The following is a 20,381-nucleotide window of genomic DNA, read 5'->3' on the forward strand; positions in this document are numbered from 1 at the left end:
TCCATTTCAAATTCTTTAAATCCTGTATCTGTTTTTTCTACTGTATGCTTGCTGCTCACAAGGAAGTGTGTGAGTCCAGCATGCTGCGTCCACGGGAGACGAGCCTATTGGCTGCACGGGATGATTGACACCTGTTCTCTGCCTATAAGACATCTCAGTCCGTGTTGACAGAGCATCCGGGAGCCGTGGATTGGTTGCTTGCTTTTGATGTGCATGTTTACATGCATCAGCACAGGCACAACATTCTAGAATCCTCTCAACCCCATTGTGATGTCTGCTAAAAGTGGCCTCCTAAATTTCATTTACACCAGTGCACAAAAAAAAAAACCTTTAATCTTTAATCCTAAAAATCCTAAACTGAAGAACCAGAATTCCAGAGTTAGATAGGTGGAAGAAAAAGGAGCACTTTCATGTTCCGCCTGCTGTTTGTTTTGTGTTAGGACATCATTATGAAAGAGACGCAGAATGCCCAAGGCTGATAAAAAAAAAAAAAAAAAAAGTTGCTGTGCGTCTGGAATTAATTTAATTATACAAGTTTGCTTGATTTGCACGTCTTCTCCTGACATCCCCGTCACAGCGTTTGTTGTGTTTCCTTGTTGTTGTTGTTTCTCCGCCGTGCCGTGCTGCTCTGTTCCATGTTAGTTGAATGTGTAAAATCCCTCAGAGGGTCTGAGGAGCGATCGCGCCGTCTGGGGCAAATACAGATGGTCATCTCGCATCTCATTCCATCTGATTACTGCAATCATGTGGATAATCCTCATCAAGCTCTCGTGTCTGGGCTTCTGTGATACACTCGTACTGTACGTGGAGCCAGATCAAACGAGAGCTTTGGCTTTCCAGCCATCTCGGTTTATTTTCTATGTCACTGATATCCAAGGGGCTTATTACTTTACCTTCTTTGTCTTCCCCTCGTCCACCTCTTTTCCATTTTTGAGAAGCACCGAGAGGAAGAGAGAGGGCTGTCTTGCACCTCGGAAAAGCGTTCGGATCATTTGTAGGCCTGAATCACACATTCTAACTGAAACACACATCCAGTTAAAATATGATAATTCAATCCCGCTCTGTTTTTATTAAATCACGCTCTCGGAATGCTGCGCTCTGCCTGATAGCGCTGTTATTGTTTGTGTAAAACACATTTTCTTTTTCTGCCTCTCTCTCTTTTGGGCTGGGGGTGGATGTTAGTGGCCAGTATGGGGAGGTGGTACGTCAGAGAAGACTAAAATGAGATTTCTCAGCGTGTCGTGTGTGTGTGTGTGTGCGCGCACGCGCATGGGACGTGATGTGTGAGACTAATGGCTGTCGGTTTGATGCCTTGGTGTTTTCATTCTGCCTTCCTGTCCTGTAATCGGGGAGGGGGGGAAAACAAAGAAATAATGGGGAAAGAAAGAAAGAAATAGAAAGAAAGACGGAACGCAGGAGTGGAGGCGAGTCTGTTTATTCCTCCATCCCCCTCCCCGTCATCCGCCTCTTCTCTCTACCTCTGGAATATAATCCACTATCTCCTGACCTTCAAATCATGCCGCGCTGCAGTCATTCCAATTCACTGGCCACTATGAGCGTGAAATGTCCTCTAGCCCATTTCCCTCTCTCAGCATGGCCTCACTTCCTCTTTTGCTCTCTCCGCCCCTGCACGTATTACACACATCATGATCATGCTCCAAGAAAGCCGTAACACACTGAACATTTCACCATTTTAAAGCATCTTTTGTCTTTTTTCCTCTATAAATCAATTTAATTTTGTCAAAAGATTTTTTTTAAATGAGTCGAATTTTCACTATTTGTAATAATCCTAAAAAAATATGACAATTAGAAATATGGAATAAAGAAAAATGAGAAATTTGTCATTTAAGGTGTGTCTTCTGGTATTTTAAAATGGCTATTTCTTATAATTAAATTTTAATAGTGACCAAATTGTTTAATATTATATTTCATCAGCCTTATACCAGGTAATGTACAATATACAGGATTTTTGTGTGTGTGTGTGTGTGTGTGTGTGTGTGTGTGTGCTTGTTTGTGGGTCAGTATGTATCTGATATGATTGTGCATTGAGATGGTGATAGACTAAAGCTGCCAGATATAGGGGGAATCCCGTGGTATATATAGAAGTGTGTGTGTATGTGTGTGTGTGTGTGTGTGTGTGTGGTCCTGGTATTCCCTACATTATGGGGATGTCCCCAAAATGTCCCCACAAGTATAGTAATGCCAGTAAATTTTGACCTTGTGGGGACATTTTTTGGTCCCCATGAAGAAACAAGTTTATAAATCATACAGAATGATCTTTTTTGAAAATCTAGAATAGCAGAAAGTTTTCTGTGATGGGTAGGTTTAGGGGTAGGGGGATAGAATATACAGTTTACACAGTGTAAAAATGATTATGTCTATATGGAATATCCCCATAAAACATGGAAACCCAACTTGTGTGTGTTTGTGGTTCATGTATTCCCTACGTTGTAGGGACAAATTGTCTCCAAAAGGAAGGCAAAACCAGAAATCTTTGACCTCGTGGATATTTTTTGGTCTGCAAGAGGAGAACAGCTTATAAATAATATTAAATGATGTTTTTTGAAAAATGCAGGTTTTCTGTGATGGATAGGTTTAGGGTTAGGAGATAGAATATACATTTTGTACAGTATAAAAATCATTAGGCCTATGTTAAAAACATTATGTGTGTGTTTGTGTGTGTGTGTGCAGGTTTAGCTATACTTGTAAGGGCCAAATGTCCTCACTTAAATAGTGAAATATGACAACTGAAACTGACTAGTGAGGACATTTTACTGGTCCTCACTAGTTAAAAAGGCTTAAAAATCAGCCAAAACATGTTTTTATTTAAATCTAGTGTTTTGCACATGTTTCTGTGTAGGTTTAGGGGTGGAGGTTGAGTTAGGCCATAGAAAATATCATTAACATGATATAAAAACAAAGGAAGTCTTTACAATGTCCTCACTAAGATAGTGAAAGAAACATGTGTTTGTGTGTGTGTACATTCTGTGTTTTGTATAAATGTGTATATGATGTCATTTAAATATGACAGAAAAAAAAAAATATTAAAATGTATTTTTAATTAAAAAATGCACTTGTTTCACATGATCTGATCTGTTAAAAAATCGTCTGTCTGTTTGATGCTCATGAGCTCTTGAATCTGGAGGGAGTTTCTCAGCGCTGTGGGTCAAGAGGGGTTCTGAAGCTCTGGCATTTCAGAGAAAGAGAGAGACAAATACATTTTACAAAATTGTTCAAATATTTTCATCTATACTATATTGAGAAAAGGAAACATACTGGTAACAGTTTTCAGGCATTAATCAATGCTAAATTTTTGATACCTCTGCATCTTTAGAATTCCCTCCTGTACAACTGAATCATATGTTGCAAGGACACCATCGGTGGTTTCTTTCACACTAAATTGAAGGTGAGATTGTGACATGGTGGGCATGTTCATGGTGTGTGTGTGTGTGTGAGAAGGACGTGATTTTATTTCTTCACTTCCTGATGCAGTGGGTTTGAGGTGGCTGAAGAGCGGAACCATTATTGCACTCGACCTCAGAGCTGAGTTTATAACACCCTTTTTCTCTTTTTTTCTCTCTCTCTCCATTCACTTGCTCTTAAGTAAGTGTGAAATAAGCATTTGCTCTGTGTCCCTTCTGGATTTTTCGGGAAGTTGCCATTTTAAGATGCATTGCATCATCTTTGTCCATTCACCAATTATTTTTTTGCCTTACCTGTTTTCTTGTATAGTGCTTTATGAAAGTGATTCCCAACCAGGAGTACTTGTAGGCCAGTGGGTACCTACAGTATAAGTAGGATCCAGGGGGAACATTTTGACATTGTTAAACCTAAAAAAACTTTCTTTCTTTTTTTTTTTTTTAAAGGAGATTAGCATAGTGGCTTTTTCTTTTCTTATGCTTATCTTAAAAGTTTCTCCATCCTTGCCTCCAGAACTGTCAAAAACTGTGAAAAAACAAGAATCTTTTTTTATTTAAAAAATATGTAATTGTAATTTTGGCAATTTTAGTAATATTGATGTTTATGCTAAAGATAAAGGCTTTGTGTTGATGTTGAGAAGGCTGAGAAACATTTATTTCTTGAGAAACAACTTATTTATTTCCATTTAGTAACTAAACATTCATATTGTATTCATGCAGCAGAGCTATGTATGTTTTTACCCAATTTTAGAGCCTGTGATTGAATCAATCAGCTGATCATTGATAAGCATTGACGTGTGAATGTCTGTGAGTAATCAGTGTTTATGATGCGCTCTGAAGTCTGCGTGATTCGACACTATCAGCATCAATTCAACTGTGTGACGGGAGGATCTGTAATATGTAGTTTTCAAATTGTAGCTTTACAACTATTCGTAAATTAAAAGTAATTTAAAGTAGTTAAACTGAAGTCAAGCTACACTGGAAAAAGTAGCAACAGTTTAAGGGGGTGATTTTTTTTTTTCCCCCAAATATATAAATATCAGTTGGTATAATTAACTTTTACAGTATTTATTAGGCAAAAAAGAGAACTTAAATTATAGTGACAGCATTTAAATCTAAATAAAGCTAATAAAACTAGAAAATATGTTATAAAACAGTGATGAGCAACATTTAACTAAATATTTTGCTACAAAAAAGAAGACATTAAAATCCAAAAGAGTGATTTAAGTGAAGCAACTCAAATGAGTATGTGCATAATTTTTGATTGCAAAGTTTATTTCAAAGAACTGTCTGCACTAAACATGTTAATACAAGAAATTTACTGACAAATGTATTTAGGTTTGTACATATTGACACTATATTCAGTACTGATTTTGATTCCAGGATCCTGAGACATTCTCAAATGACTTTGATGATCTTTAATTGTATAAACAGAAGCAGATTTAAGCTAATTGAAACTAATTAGGTAATGTGATGCTTTGTTTGTGTGCGTTTGAGCAGTGTGAAGATGCTCTGGAGGACCTTGATTGTCTCTGGCTATTCATTCTCTCAGGCCCTGCTGTCCATTGAATATGAGCCGTGCTCATACACGTTATTGCGCAGAGATTCTGCCGCTCATTAATCACATGACCTTCAAGGGCGAGCTTAATGACCTTGCAGGAGCATATCAGGTGGAGATGGCTGATGCTGGGGAATTAAATTGTTTCTGATCACGTGGTTCATCATGGGGCCTCCACTGTCTGTAGCAAACGAACTGGTTCTGGCTCCTAAATTTCTGCATGACATACTGTACCATGGGGTGATTTTTTATTTTATTTTATTTTTTTAAAAAACACTGTCTTTATTGATTTTAGAAACATTAACATTAAAGCATAAAAAAAATCAACCACAACTATACATAAATGTCAAAACAACGGTAGATTTATATCATGACGTGATGCATGCTAAGCCAAGTTACACAGAAAATAGACTATTTGGTTCAGCTTCCTTCAAAAATTGTATAAAGGGATTCCATACATTGAAAAACTTTTTAGGTTTTAGCTTAACAATATATGTGAGTTCTTCCAAATGTAACAGACATAGGCCGGTAAGAGCTGTGTGTGTAAACCTCACTCTCCTGATCCAAAGAGGCGATCTAGTGACTGACGCTAGAGACTGGTGTTTTTAGCCTCCTTGTTAGTGGGCCCGACTCCCATGCCGGCAGACCCGGGTTCGAGTCCTGCTTAGAGTGGGCGGTTCAAACAGGAGGGGTTACATTGGTGCCGTGACCCGGATGGGAGTGAGGTTAAGGGGTTACACAAAGTCAAACATAAAACAATTCCTGTAACCATTGTTTAAAATTAGGGCTTTCTGTGTTTTTCCAATGATGAGCGACTACAAGTTTTGCTTGTAATAAACAGAAGATCAACATTTTCTTATCAGTGGAAGTTACAGGAAAAATATTTAATATACAAACTTTAGGACATTTTGTTTCAACACCAGTGATACAAAAACCTTTTCCCAAAAAAGTTGAACTTGGGGACACTTCCATAAGCAATGATATAAAGTTCCTATCTTTAGGTTACAGTTTATACATTGATTGGGAATGTTGGGATTAAATTGATGTAATTCTGGAGTTATGTATACTCTCGGGGTGATATTGTTTTAGTTTAAGTTTGAGTTGAGATGGAAGAACCTGGAAAAAGATGAGTATGACAGAGTAACATTTGTATAAAACATCACTGAGCCAGACATCCTATATTGTGCCATACTGAAGACCCATTATCCTCCCCCATAGGAGAGAAATGAAGTCTCTTTAAGATCTCAATTGTTCTCCTAGACTAAAATGAAGTTAAATGGAGAGGTTTCTTACATCTTCTCAGATATTTCTTTTTGAGGTAAAATACCTTGGTAATTTCACATGTTTCTTGAAGAGATCTCAATAATCTCAAACTGTGCTCATATTTGCCAAGAATGCAAGATTTCAATAAGAACTAATTCTTTAAAAACCAGATGATCTGAGCTGATATCCACATTCACTTTATTGCTTTGTACTCTTATACTGCATGCCAGCAATTGTCTCATTTGTTTACATCTTTATTTCTCATAATTTCGGAATTTTAGAAGAAACATCTGAGGAAAAAGTTGACGCTTAAATAAAACACAACTGACAACTCCATTAAATCCCCTGAGCTATGAAAAAGCAACCTCTGAGCAATGAAGTCGTCCTTTTGCTAAACAACCATCACACAGCTTTATAAAAAATGGTTATGCCTTTTTTTTTTCAGAAGATATGTGAAATCTCTAAAATATTTCACTTGAACATTTTCCTTGTAAGTTCTCTTTGAGAGTTCATCGCAATGAATCTTTTCTCTGATAAGTGTCTTTCAGCACTGAACTCAGTGAAATGCGCCTTTTTTCCCACTTTTTGTCATTCTACTTTCTCATAACCTTATAATTATTAAAGGTGATTATAATCCAGATCCTACTGATGTGTAAACTTCATATAAAACTGTGTCGGCAGCACTTTCGCTTCCAGCAGCAATCTTAGCATTAAAACATGGTCTTTCTTCTCGGTGACATTAAAATGGAGGGATTTTGTTTATCCGTGCCTTTGTTTATTTAACATTTCGCACAGCGGGGGGAGTTTTCAGATAGCTTGTTTTCAAGACAGTCCCTGCAGACAGCGAGCAAACACTCCACAGTTTCATCAAACAGAACAATGCTCAACTTTCCCCCCTCAGCGCCGTGCAGCCAAATACGCCAAAGCAGTGCACCACGGCTCAGGATGATTGAAAATGATTGTCAAAATTTTTTAGAGTCTGTTGCAATATGCATGTGAAATTTGTTTTACTGTCTTTCTCCTTTCCCCTCTTTTTCTGGATCAGAAACATAGGTGTGTACCCCTTCAAGGAGACACGCATAGAGGAAGACCTCTCATAGCATGTACTCTTAAAAATAAAGGTTCTTTATTGCCATTAATGGTTCTACAAAGAACCTTAAACATCCATGGAACCTTTTCGTTGCACAAGTGTTCTTTAGAATATTAAAATGTTCTTCATATTAAGATTAAGATTTGTGGACTGGTCACTGAAAGGTTCTTTTCAGTTTTGATAACCAATATGGCATCATTGCGAAAAAAAACCCTTTTTGAACCTTTATTTTAAAGAGTGTACAGACTATTGTAGAAAGATCTATGTGTATTGACACTGAGATGTCTTATTTTGGCAGCTTTTATTTATTGGAAGTGGAAGTTCATTCAGTAAAATTGTCTTGTCATTGACATGAAACTGTAGGGGAGAATGGGGTAAGATGTGTCGACCCTTAAAACGGTATAATTTTTGTGATTGCATATTTATAACAGGCTAATTATATTAATCTCTCTGTGATTCAGAAAGGTACATTTTTAGTGTGTGTGTGTGTGTGTGTGTCTAATTTTTTCCATGACAGGTAAAATTTATGTTAAAGCAAATTTATCTTTCACTACATTCAGATATTCTGTATATTTTCCATAATTTTGTGGATGGTTTATAATGTTCTGAAATATATGGTCACACTTTAGATTAGGGTCCAATTCTCACTATTAACTAACTATGACTTTTGCCTTAATAAACTCCTAATTACTGCTTATTAATAGTTTGAAAGGTAGTTGTTAAATTTAGGTAATGGGTACACTCTATATGAAGAATACTATATGAACCCAAAATGAAAAAAAAATCAGACACATAATTACTAGAGGCAGCAATAATAATCATAAGGTAACCATTTATTAATAAGCAATTTAATAAATGTTTATTGTTTTAACAATATTTGAGTTGAATTAAACTACCCAGCAGGTTGGGTACATTTAACCAACCGCTGGGTTAAAACAACCCAATCGCTGAGTTCAAACAACCCAATCGCTGGGTTTGTCCATTTTCAACCCAACTTGGGTTGTTTTTAACCCAGCATTTTTTTAGAGTGTAGGAATAAGGGATGTAGAATATGGTCATGCAGAATAAGGCATTAATAAGTGCTTTATAAGTACTAATAAACAGCAAATATCCTAGTAATATGCATGTTAATAAGCAACTAGTTAATAGTGAGAAATGGACCATAAACTAAAGTGTTACCTCACCAACCTGTTCTCATGGAAAGACGTAACTGTGGGAACGTTTTCGCGAGTCGCAAAAATACGTACCAATACGTACATATCACTGCAGTTTCCAACAGAAATGAACACGGTTCTGTCACTTAAAATGTTAGTTGATAGCAGATCAGATAACACATATATTCGATGTGTTAGTTTTACATTTATCTCATTTCTCCTTTTCTAGAGGACAGTGTAAATAAAAATTGCTACGGCTTACTCTATTCTCCCCTACTCAGTGCTGTTCTGAATGAAGAAAATTGAGTGTCTCCCTCATTTCTGTCTCGTTTTCTATTCCTCTTTCTTTGTGTATTCATTAGGCATAGAACAGAATGTTTAGTTTCATAATGAAAAGTGCATTATTAGGAACGAGACATTGTTCTACAAGGTCAACTGGACTGCCAGGATTCGATGTCAACATAAAGATGATCATGTTCAGAAGGTTTCAGGGGGCATAGCGAGAGGACAGACGCAACAGACTATAGTTTTGAACCTTTTTAAATTGCACTTACTCTCGAAAACATTGCATCTGTATAAACTTCTGTCTTTCTCCTCTATTTTCATCTTCTTTCTCTCAAGTGCAGACTTGATTAATATTTTCTTCTTTTTGGTAACCATGGCAATAGGGTCAGTGGATATGATGCTTAATTGAATCTTCCCAGAGCTTTTGTGTTCACCTCTTGTGTCTGAAATCTTCTGCTTATTTCTTGTCTTTCTCTCAGCACTTGTGCTTCATTTTGTGTATGTTTATGCATTTAGATATGAATGCATGTCTAGATAAGGAATGTCCGGTATATCAAATATTCACAATGTATTTGCATCCGTTTTGCTGGTGATATAACATTAAACAACATGGTGAACTTTGCAATGATTTTAAAGAGATTTATATGTAAAAAATAATGAGTGTTGTTGCATTAGTTGTCTCATGACTCTCGAGAATGAATACTTTAAGATTGAATAACACTTCTAGTTTGAAGATCATATTATATTAAAATTGTAGTTTTGTAGATACACACATTAAAATTTGCAGTCTTTCTCTTCTCAGAAAACAGACCCAAAATATTGATGACTCATCCTGCATGCACTCATTTTGTCCAATCAAATGCTCCTTAGAGTGAGAATGCCCCGCCCCCTGTAAAACCACATACTTCTGACTAGAATGTAGAAAATTGTGGCTGTTGGCTATTAAAAAAAGGGACCAATTCTTTGATTATATCCCACCCCAACTTCCCACAGTACTTCAATGGGAAATACATTAACACAGGGAATAAAAATCACCATAGTAAACACAGTAATATTGAGATCAACGGTCAAAGGCTGAAAAACAGTGAAATATATGATATTTTATATATGTATATACCCCCCACCCCTCTTTTTCCACATTGTTCTTTTCTTTACTTCTCTTGATGATGGTTATTCATCAGTGCAATTATATGTTTTATGTCTCTGTCTGTCCGTGTCCCTCTCGCTGCTTTTGTTTCTTGCTTTCACAGTGTCCTGCTGGGAGTGGAATTAAAGGATTTGACTCTTTAATGCAGTAATAGATGCTCACTGCCTCTTCTGCATCTCTTTCTTCCTCTCTTCCTCTCTTTCTCTCTTTCTCTCTCTCTGTTTTTCACCGCCAGGCCACATTTACATACTCAAATCATTCTCAGGAACGATTGTTAAATTGATTTCAAACGACTCTGATGATTCAAGTGGTGAAACAAAAAGCCATGCAGCCAGCCAGGCATTGATACACAGAGTGATCCACTGACACTGAAGCCTCTTCCTGAGCAGGTGCTCTCATTAATACCCACAAAATTGGGGTCCTTCAAGATCCAGGCATAAGTGGAACATCTAGTCGCTATGCACATGCTGATCCATACTTTGTTTATGTTGTCTCATGGGTTAATCTGTGACAACACTGGTGCATGTTTTAGAGAGAAGGTTAAAAAAAAAAGAAAGAACATTTTTTTTTTCTTCTTGTTTTAAAAATAGGCTAATTTATAATAATGATTCACAAAAAAGTAACCTAGCGCATCCATTTATTCTCATGAAATAAACACATTTTCTAAAATAGACATGGCCACCAAAAAAGATTAGATGAATTCTAAAAGATATTTAAAAAATGCAAAATTATATTTTGACAATAATGATAATAATAATGTATGATGCATGTTTTATTGTAGGCTAATGTTTGCAACATTGTAATAACTATGTAGTTATTATTTTATTAGTTATTAGTTATTGTGTCAAAGCAGAATGAGCAAACCCCCCATATTTTTACAGATACTACTGTTATTGTGTCACAGAATGTCGTTTTTTTAGGCAAGAATGTAGTTGTTTAGACCTCAAATATGCAATTGGGATTTGAATCTGTGGCAGAAGGAAGTAGTTTCTCACAAAAGATGTTTTTTAAAGACACTCTTATTTATTTACACTCTGTGCCATCGAACTGTTGTATAAATGCAGTATCACACTCGTAGCTATGCTATATGACTCTATATCAGCACGACTGTGATTTGGCCGTAGGCACAAGGCTAAAAAAAAAAAAAAAAAAAAACAGAACAAACTTTTGTATAAATATATATATATATATATATATATATATAATATATGAAGACTTCAAATGCAAAAGCCTCTAAGTGCCGTCTGATTGTGTTCAGTTCTTTCACTTTAATGCTAATGAAAAGGACCTATACATCTGAAGTCTTCATATATATATATATATATATATATATATATATATTATTTCAAATATATATATATTATATATATATATATATATATATATATATATCAATATATATTATTTCAAATGAGATTTTGCATTGAAATTATCTAGTATTATCATTTTATTACACACAAAACACTGCATATTATGTCCACTTTTTGACAGCTGTAGTTTTACACTCAACCACTGCACCATGTCAAGTAAGACGCTTATTAGCTGTAGCTTAGCTACACCAGCTTGGGAATATCATGATGTAAAAGATAGGTGGAATAGGAAAAAGGGAAAAATAAATAAATAAACCAACACACTCCACATCAGATTTGACATATGCACTATAAAATAACCATTAGCAGTTAGCTACAATCTGAAGTGACAGTCTATCAATAATGTCCGTCTGAAAATGGGACAGGTTTGTTGCTGCCTTTAAATCATTGGAGAGTCCATAGAGCTGAGACACAGGCAGGTATAGAAAATGCATTAAGGCGAGATGTTGATGGGAGTGGTGTGAGCGTGGGGACACTTAAAGCTCCAGGGGATGTGACTTTAGCATGCCCTGTGCTGACACACACACACACACACACACACACACACACACACACTGGAGTAATAGCTCAGCATTTCAGCTCACCACCCTTTACCTTTAAACCTTGTAAATCTGAGCGTGATAAAGGTGATGATGTGGTTGGGAGTCTTTGCGGGATTTTATTTGGATGTCGTAGCTCTGTGAGATTTAATTTAATATTAAGATCTTTCTACCAAATGACTTCTATGGCTGCCAAGCGTTGTTCCACTGAAAGTTAATCAAAAATGAATATGCATTTTGTATCAAGTCACTAAATTTCAATAGCCCAAAAATTTAATTTCCTCTCTATCTAAAAAAAAAAAAAAAAAAGGAAGAATATATTTGCCTGCCAGAAAAAGCCCTTAATTGCTCTTAATCTTTTATCTATATTGATGTCACTTATGATATTCTTTAATAAAACAGATTCATTATAGCTCTATTAAAGTTCTCATAAAAAGGTCTTAACAGTAGCATATATAAATCTCTTCTGCTGTGACCTCTGGTTAAGTCTGCGTTTATTTAGTAGACTAATTCAGACCTTTTACCCACCCAACAGCCCACTCTCGATGCACACAAACACCCACTTAACTCCGTTGCCTCCTCCCCTTAGCTACATTAGCATAAAATTAGCCTAGGCTGTGCATATGAATAGCCTCTATTCATGAATGAAGTGAATGTGGGCAGGGTGGACCAGAGCGCCACGTGCCTTTTCTCTCCTGCTGGTATTAAAGTGGCAGCGTCTGATTGTCTGCTTGCCAGCGGAGCCCAGCCATCTGCCTGCGTGCCGCTCTACTTGGCATAACAGGCTGGCGTTATGGCAACAAGTGTCTCTTTCCGCATTGCCACACTCACCAGCCCTGCAAACTTGGCAGCCAGCCTGCCCGTTTGCCCGCCCCCGTATGCAGATGAAGAGCTTATTATGCCCAGGCAGTGGGTGGGGGAGCAGGAGGCGGGGCTGCTGATTTACATATCACCGCCGAGTTGACACCCTCCAGATGCAAAACAGCCAAGTATCAATTAAGGCTGCTTAGTGCTTTTGTTTAGTGTGGTGGAGTGGGCAAGCCGGGCGGGCATAGCTCAGCCGCCTCCAGAGGGGACGTGTATGAGAATTTCAGCTCGGCACGTGGCTCCTACCGCCCCTCCTTTTTCGTAGCTCGGCACGCGTTCGGCTTGAAAATACGCACCCCCGTCGCTAGGTGGTCTGCTGACTTAGGCCTGGCACTATGAGCTGCTTGCAGGCACTAGCCACTGATTACATGCATCACAAACCACTGATACTGACCAATTACAGATGAAAAGCACTTTACAACAGCCAGCATATTCAGTCTTATTCACATCTTTATGTTGTGCTGGCTGATATGGCAGTCATGTTAGACTTTATACTGACACTTAGTGGCCTGGATGCAACATCTCGCAAAACCAAGTTGGCATTGTAGAAATGTTCTATTCACAGTCAGCCATGATTCATTTTCAAGTAAAAGTGTCTAATGATGGGCAGTTATAAGTAGTATCCATCTGGTGATCTTAAAATGGCAGCCTCCATGAAGTGATCCGCGCCATGTAAAATAAAATGATCTTTTTGTAACTGGAGTCAAATACACACTGTAAAAAAATATTTTCATAATTTATCACAACATTTGTCAAATCAACTTACATAATAAATGTGGTTCAGATAACATAATATTTTGAGTTTCTGTTGATTAAACCAATCGCCTTCATTGTATTAACTCAAATTTTTAATTTCAATGAACTCAAAATTTTAAGGCAACCAGGTAACTTACTCTTTTAAGTTAAACCTACAATTCTTTTTTACAGTGATAGGTCTATATGCTTTTCCTTTTCATTTTAGTTAGTTCTAATCATTTTTTGTGTTTAGTTGTATTTTCAGTTTTTGTTTGTTATTTTAGTACACCAGCTAACTGGTGTGGCAGCTAACTGGAAAAAAAAAGTTTACATTTTTAATATTTTATTTTAGTTAACGTTTATTTTATTTAAAGTAACAAAATTTGTTTTTGTTTGCTTTTTTTTTTAATTTTTTTATGGTTTTAGTATAGTTATAGTTAAATATAACTGTGCTCCAGCCCTGAACTGGAGAGAAGACAGAGTGAAAGGCGTACGCCTGAGTTTGCATGTGCACACAATATGCACTGATGAATTGTGGGTGTGTTTCTTCATCTGTTGAGACCTTCCATAGCTGCGGTATAGAAAAACACTTACTGCTAATGCAAATAACAGGGCAGTATAAATCAGTGGCCAGGAGCGGGCAAGCGAATATTGTGTAATAGTTATTGCGAAATGAAGTGGCATTGGGATCAATATCTCACTATATCTCACTCGGCCATGGTGGGCCATTGGAGGCAGGGGTCCTCTCTACTGCCTCCACGGGGCACCATAAATCTGTCGGTGTGTCTGGATGTGTATGTGAGCCTGTGCCCTCTTATTAAAAAGAGCCAGTAATTAGCACATTGCCCCAAAGCTACTTTAATGCACCGACAGGAAAGTCTAGCCTCACGTAAAGGTATTGCACTAAAATATGTGTCATAGTGTGCATGCTTTTTTTTTTTCTTTCTTTCTTTCTTTTTTTTCTTTTTTAAATGCAAGGACGCTATAACATTACAGTCTCAAAACATTCAATATTTCCATTCAGATGCTACAAAAGAAGGATTATTAGACTGGTGGAAAGTGGATGTCTTTTTTGTATGTTTTCCCACAATTCCTTGCACAGTAACTGTGTCAATACATTCTTAAAGGCTACTGTTTTGAATGCATTCTCGATATCATTTATGCTCATCTCCAGCTAGAAAATGAAAAAATTTACTTAACACATCATCTGTACACTTTACAATTTAATTTTTCTGTGCTCTTGTATTTATTGTTCTAATATAAAGAGCACAATAATGGCTGATCTCAGAGTGAGATGAAGTGGTACAGTGTGAAATATCAGGGTGTCCCTGTGCGTCTTTGTGTCCATATATGTGTTTAAAGAGTTAGTTCACCCAAAAATGAAATTTCTGTCATTAAATACTCACCCTCATGTCGTTCCAAACCCGTAAGACCTTCGTTCATCTTCAGAACACAAATGAAGATATTTTTGATGAAATCTGAGAGCTCTCTGACTCCTCCATAGACAGCAATTTAATTACCACTTTTAAGGCCCAGAAAGGTAGTAAAGACATTGTTAAAATAGTCTATGTGACTGCAGTGGTTCAACCTTAATTTTATGAAGCAACAAGAATACATTTTGTGTGCAAAAACAAAACAAAAATAACAAATTTATTCAACAATTTATTATCTTCCTTGTCATTCTCCTACGCTGTTCATGTTGTAAACACAGTGCAGCGCTTCCAGGTTCTACATCAGAACGCTGAATACAAACAGCATAGGAGACTAACAGGGAAGACCAATTTGTTGAATAAAGTTTTTTTTTTTTTTTAGTTTTTCTGCACAGAAGTATTCTTGCCATTTCATTAAATTAAGGTTGAACCACTGTAGTCACGTGGACTATTTTAACAATGTCTTTACTACTTTTCTGGACATTGAATGTGGTGATTAAATTGCTGTCTATGGAGGAGTCCGAGAGCTCTCGGGCTTCATCAGAAATTTCTTAATTTGTGTCCTGTAGATGAACGAAGGTCTTACAGGTTTAGAACGACATGAGGGTGACAGAATTTTCATTTTTGAGTGAACTAACCCTTTAAGTGCAAGGGCCTCACGCTATTGTTGTCACGATGTACACCTTTGTTCTTTGGCACAATATGCCTCCTATTGTCATGGATGAAGTTTGGTCGTTTCCCTGGTTTGTCCATTACAAGGTTTATTCACAAGTTGATTTTATATGGTGTTAAGTATGGCCTTGGGGCCAGAAATGATTGGGACCAGTCAGAAAGTATTCGAGTAAGAATGTTGATCAGTCAGCTTGGAGATTAGAGACCTTGGTGTTTTCTTTGAGACGGCTGATTGAAGTGGATGAGGAAAATTGAATTTCAGATTTGATTGAAGGCTGTTTGATTATGATTATTTCTTTGTGTGTCCTTTTTAGGTCTGTGAGGAAACGAGGAAAGGGATTTTGCAGCTGCTCTTCGTCGACTGTTGGTGAGTCTGAGCACACAAAATCATTAAAAATAGTTTGTCGTCATACTGTGTGTAATTTCCGAACGTGGCATCTATAACCTACCGCGTGGGCAAATTTTCCGTCTCTTTTCCACAGTGTCCGTATAGTGCATTTAGCTAGGAGAGTGAATTATCACTGTGGCAGAGACGTTTGTGCAGGTTTAGATGTGACAGTATATCTAAAAGAGCTCACTACAATATCGATCTCTCACACTGGAGTCGTTTGCCATGTGCTATTCCTGGCCTCTGTCACTCACTGAGAATTATGGGTAAAAAATGGGATGCCACTGCATGATAAAATGTCACATCGTTTCAAGCAAGTAAAGGAAACCGAGTTCATTTATGCACTCATAAACCACAGCGCTGTGATGGCAATTTTTTTGACGTTAGAGCACAAATGTTTGTAATAAGCAGTGTTGGGGAAAGTTACTTTTAAAAAAGTAACTAATTTACTCCCTAAAAAAGTAACTAATTGCTTTACATTACTTTAGCGTTACTTTTTCTCACCTGGGCTGGACTTGCTTGTTTGTTTTTTAATAGCAACAAAAAAAGTTCTATTTTTGGCAAATGTTACTTTCACACCAAAAGTGAAATGAATAAGCCTCAGGCTGAAGGAAATACATATTTACACCTGTACAGTAGAGGGCGCAGCTCAAACAAACCTGTGCTGCCGTTCTGGATTGAAGAAGAATAGGATACAGGAGAAGGAAGTTCAACACTCTTATTTCTAAATCTAATCTAAAGTCATTTTTACTTATTAGTATGGTTGAATTAGATCACTGAAGGTCAGCAGCAAAGACATTGGTTAATAAAGTGAGATTAAATACATAATGTATATTTTTGTAATTTAATATAGTTAATTATTACAGGTTTACGTAAAATTCTGAGATTGTATTTTACTGTTTTTATTCATTTTGAGGAATACTGAATGTGTTTTTGTGCAATGAGTAAATTCATGTTCACATTTAGTCTAGAACTACAATAACCATCATGTTCATACAGCGCACACAACACCTCTGAACTTTATTTTTCTCAACATGCGGACAAGAGAGCTGTCAGTCAATAAATGTGAAAAAGTATCTCGAGTTACTCATTTGAAAAAGTAACTTAGATATTTTGTAAATTGAAAAATTAAAGCGTTACTATACTAGTTACTTGAAAAAGTAATCTGATTACGTATCTTCAGTTACTTGTAAAGCATTAACCACACCACTGGCAATAAAATGTCATTAATACATTAACTTTCTATTTTAAATGAGCAATTAGCATGTGAGCTTCCTTTAAAATAATTACCAAATTTTTGGGCAGGGTTTTAGGAAGGATTTATTTTGTTTCCCTCAGGGTGAGAAGGTGGAAAAGCTCTCCACTGTTTTAATGTTGCTCAAAAAACATCTCTCTGCCTTTAAGACGTATGATCCTAAAAGGAGTGCTGCTTTTTTAATACTTTATATTGAAGCCCCACTGTTTTAAATGCAAGCAAGTAATTACCATATAAATATCAGCCTCTCTTTTATGAGAAATTTAAAGACACTTTCAGTGTAAAAAACAGATGTTGAGGCAATCTCACATAATTGGATATCGACATTATGTGGTTTTGCTAATCAACACCAATGAAGAGGCATTCTATTATTATTATTATTTTTTTAATTTATTAATCCACTCAAGTGCAGTTTTATGGCTCTGAAGTGGCAGACTTGTAAACCAACAGGCCTGCTCTCTCAAAGGGGAGCCAGATGGAGAGCGAAAGTGTTTTGGCAACATGTTTTCCAGCAAACCACACACACACACACACACACACACACACACACACACACACACACACACAGGCTAACAGTCTCTTCATTTGTAAACCGATGTTGGTCTGTGGGTCTTTGCTAGCCATATGGCTGCTCTTCAAGTCCTTCTTCTAATCTAGCTGTATCTCACCCCAGCCTAGCCTTGAACTTGGAGACACTGGATGGAGGTCAAAGGCCAAAGGTCATCCTGCGTGTCTGAGGTTGATCTTGTCGTGTGGATTATGAAGCGGTGGGTTGTTTGCACTTCCACTCTGGAGTGGAGGAAGGGGCAGTTGCTCAGCACAGCTCAGAGCTACAGCCTCTGGCGATCGAGTTCGACTCATGTGTAAGCTGTGTGTAGTAGGGTTGGGGTTAGTGACCTCTGACCTGCATCAGTGAAGGACGCATGATACAGCATGAACAGTCCTAATGCCCTGCTCAATGAGTGGACAATAGACACTGCTATTGATCCACCGGTGCTGTTTGTCTCACTGTTTAAGAGATCTCGGTCAGCTTGCTGTCAACAACTAGACTAAATCTACTAGAGATGTGCATTCAATATGCAACAGATAAATCAAACGATTATGGGGTGGGGTGATGGAGCTGTTTTTCTTTGTGAGGCTTCATGAATTTTTAGCATTTTTTGATGTCGGTGTCAAAATAATAACTTCAAAAAAAAACAAAAACAATGTCTTGTAAATTCCAGTACAATTCCTAAAGATGAATTGATGTAGAAAATAGGATGTAGAATTACAGTTGTAATCTAGATGTAAGAGCGTGGAATTACAATGAATTGCAGTTCAAAGAAATTCATGCAATTGTAATTTAAAACTAAATTTTATTAAGAAAAATGTTGAAATTTTTGAAAAAAAGTTTTAAAAAATGGTTGGTTGGTTGGTTGGTTGGTTGGTTGGTTGGTTGGTTGGATGGATGGATGGATTGTTTTAAAGTTGTAAATAAAATATATTATTGGACTAAGTCTTACAAGATGTATCAAACAGGATGTAGAATTACAATTGTAATCTAGATGTAAGAGCATGGAATTACAATGAATTGCAGTTTAAAAAAATCATATGATTGTAATTTAAAACAATTTTATTAAGAAAAATTTTGAATTTTTTGAAAAAAAATTTTTTTACAAACTGTTGGTTGGTTGGTTGGATGGATGGATGGATGGATGGATTTTAGATAGAATTAGTAAATTACTGTCATTCCAATTAATTTCCATTTCAACTTCCAGAGGGGTGTGACCAATTCACTTTCACATTCATGTACTGGAAGAGACAGTTTTGAATTTTACACGACCCTGAGGTGTTTGACCCCATGAAAGTTTTCCATAACCTTTGATGTATCGTGCTTTAAACTTAATCCTCAGACATGAAGAAATTATGTTGGCTTTTTCTCGGTCTGTGAGATTAACACTTCACGTGAGGAATCTTCACGCCAACTTGCACTATTCTTTGCTTCAGTTACGATTACAATAAAACTATGTGTAAAACATTGCAATAATAAAACATTATAGCTAGTATAACTGACTCAGGAAGCCCCCGTTTCCCTTCAGATGGCACCATGCGATAAGCAGCACCATGAGGAGTTGAATTGTAAGGGCCACTCATGCTTCTGGTGGGGCCAGGTGTTAGACCACCACCTACTTCAACCCAAACCAGCCAAACCACGTCCTAATGCTCTCTTTCTCCTCCCTACTGGCTTTGCAATAGGAACATCTGGATGTGAAAGCAGCCTAGAAATACACGGGCACAGCGGGCCCTGCTCTCCTTTTTTTCCCTCCTCCTTTTCCCTCTCTCCCTCACTTGTGTCGAAAATCTGCTGGAGTGGTCAGAGGTAGAACAACATGTGGAGCGGCCGTTTTCCTTTTTTCTGTTTTGTTTTTTTCCCCTCCTTCTCGTTCCAGGGGAGATCCAGGCCAGTGATAATCCCTCTCTCTCCTCATTAAAGGGAGCTGAATAAACACAGGCCTCTTCCAGTTGTTCCTGCAAATTTCCTCACCAGCCGTCAGGAGACCTTAGAGCGGGCCGGCCCTTCAAAGGCCTGGAGGGCTGGAGGTGGCTCAGGGAGTGCTGGGTCAGGAACATTAGCCGCCACTGAGGGAGCCCGGCCCGGCCCGGCACTCACTTAGCCTGCGGTCAGAAAGAGAGAGAGCAAGAAAGACAAAGAGCACACGGAGATAAAGCTACAGACATTTTGTGAAAGTTTTGTTGCATTTGGCCCTTCTTTCTGTATTTTGAGCTGGTTTTAGGAAGAAATACTTCAGAGTTTTAATAACACACTCACTTAGTACAACACACCACACACTAATAAGGTTTTTGCGGTGGGCAGGGATTCTAAATGAGTAGTAATACTCCAGACACAGGCCAATCTTCTCCTCGGTTAAGTTAGAGCCTGTTGTCGGCCTTGTTTTAATTTACAAGCTCTGTAGTGACATTCATTTTCTCTTCTCTTCACTTCCTGCCCATCAGCTAAGAGGGGCAGCGGTTCACTTGCGTCGTTTGTGGAAAAGGCAATTAAACAGTCCGAATAACTGCGGCAACTTCAGCGAGGAGCGAAAAGGAGCCAACCCTCTCGTTTAATTGCTTACTCAATAACTCTGTAGGATGAATAAATTGATCAAATTGTGTCCCAAGAGGTATTGAGGAAAAAGCGCCGCCCAAAATGCTAAAATTGTATCTATTAT

The 20,381-nt window shown here is 37.4% G+C and overlaps 1 long non-coding RNA gene across 1 annotated transcript in view; it reads left to right on the top strand.

Moving 5' to 3' along the window:
* Positions 1-20,381, top strand: part of LOC127515176 (uncharacterized) — an 84,201-nt gene that overhangs the window by 4,910 nt on the left and 58,910 nt on the right. Inside the window, exon 2 of the long non-coding RNA XR_007930778.1 lies at positions 15,844-15,896. This is a non-coding gene — a long non-coding RNA (uncharacterized LOC127515176). The remainder of the gene's footprint in view (positions 1-15,843; positions 15,897-20,381) is intronic.

This window comes from Ctenopharyngodon idella, chromosome 7 (genome assembly GCF_019924925.1).
Source record: "Ctenopharyngodon idella isolate HZGC_01 chromosome 7, HZGC01, whole genome shotgun sequence".
NCBI classification, from domain to species: domain Eukaryota; kingdom Metazoa; phylum Chordata; class Actinopteri; order Cypriniformes; family Xenocyprididae; genus Ctenopharyngodon; species Ctenopharyngodon idella.